The following is a 1,955-nucleotide window of genomic DNA, read 5'->3' on the forward strand; positions in this document are numbered from 1 at the left end:
TTAGAGCCCCCCTGAGGCTAGATTTGTGCAAAATTTCAATTGAAAATAAGCAAAATTGAATGAGAATTTCATAAGTATTTTAAAATCTTTAAAGTTGATTATCTCGAATAGTACGGGATAGAGGGGTCTCAAACTGTGCACCCATTTAGAGCCCCCCTGAGGATAGATTTGTGCAAAATTTCAATTGAAAATAAGCAAAATTGAATGAGAATTTCATAAGTATTTTAAAATATTTGAAGTTGATTATCTCGAATAGTACGGGATAGAGGGGTCTCAAACTGTGCACCCATTTAGAGCCCCCCTGAGGATAGATTTGTGCAAAATTTCAATTGAAAATAAGCAAAATTGAATGAGAATTTCATAAGTATTTTAAAATATTTAAAGTTGATTATCCCGAATAGTACGGGATAGAGGGGTCTCAAACTATGCACCTATTTAGAGCCCCCCTGAGGCTAGATTTGTGCAAAATTTCAATTGAAAATAAGCAAAATTGAATGAGAATTTCATAAGTGTTTGAAAATTTTTAAAGTTGATTATCTCGAATAGTACGGGATAGAGGGGTCTCAAACTGTGCACCAATTCAGAGCCCCCCTGAGGCTAGATTTGTGCAAAATTTCAATTAAAAATAAGCAAAATTGAATGAGAATTTCATAAGTATTTTAAAATATTTAAAGTTGATTATCTCGAATAGTAAGGGATAGAGGGGTCTCAAATTATGCACCCATTTAGAGCCCCCCTGAGGCTAGATTTGTGCAAAATTTCAAATGAAAATAAGCAAAATTGAATGAGAATTTCATAAGTGTTTTATAATCTTTAAAGTTAATTATCTCGAATAGTATGGGATAGAGGGGTCTCAAATTATGCACCCATTTAGAGCCCCCCTGAGGTTAGATTTGTGCAAAATTTCAATTGAAAATAAGCAAAATTGAATGAGAATTTCATAAGTATTTGAAAATCTTTAAAGTTGATTATCTCGAATAGTACGGGATAGAGGGGTCTCAAACTATGCACCTATTTAGAGCCCCCCTTAGGCTAGATTTGTGCAAAATTTCAATTGAAAATAAGCAAAATTGAATGAGAATTTCACAACTGTTTAAAAAACCTTTAGAGTTGATTATCTCGAATAGTACGGGATAGAGGGGTCTCAAACTATGCATCCATTTAGAGCCCCCATGAGGATAGATTTGTGCAAAATTTCAATTGAAAATAAGCAAAATTGAATGAGAATTTCATAAGTGTTTTAAAATCTTTAAAGTTGATTATCTCGAATAGTACGGGATAGAGGGGTCTCAAACTATGCATCCATTTAGAGCCCCCCTGAGGATAGATTTGTGCAAGATTTTAATTGAAAATAAGCAAAATTGAATGAGAATTTTATAAGTGTTTGAAAATCTTTAAAGTTGATTATCTCGAATAGTACGGGACAGAGGGGTCTCAAACTGTGCACACATTCAGAGCCCCCCTGAGGATAGATTTGTGCAAAATTTCAATTGAAAATAAGCAAAATTGAATGAGAATTTCATAAATGTTTAAAAATCTTTAAAGTTAATTATCTCGAATAGTATGGGATAGAGGGGTCTCAAATTATGCACCCATTTAGAGCCCCCCTGAGGCTAGATTTGTGCAAAATTTCAATTGAAAATAAGCAAAATTGAATGAGAATTTCATAAGTATTTTAAAATCTTTAAAGTTGATTATCTCGAATAGTACGGGATAGAGGGGTCTCAAACTATGCATCCATTTAGAGCCAACCTGAGGCTAGATTTGTGCAAAATTTCAATTGAAAATAAGCCAAATTGAATGAGAATTTCATAAGTGTTTGAAAATCTTTAAAGTTGATTATCTCGAATAGTACGGGATAGAGGGGTCTCAAACTGTGCATCCATTCAGAGCCAACCTGAGGCTAGATTTGTGCAAAATTTCAATTGAAAATAAGCAAAATTGAATGAGAATTT

Source organism: Phlebotomus papatasi, unplaced genomic scaffold (genome assembly GCF_024763615.1).
Source record: "Phlebotomus papatasi isolate M1 unplaced genomic scaffold, Ppap_2.1 HiC_scaffold_39, whole genome shotgun sequence".
NCBI classification, from domain to species: Eukaryota; Metazoa; Arthropoda; class Insecta; order Diptera; family Psychodidae; genus Phlebotomus; species Phlebotomus papatasi.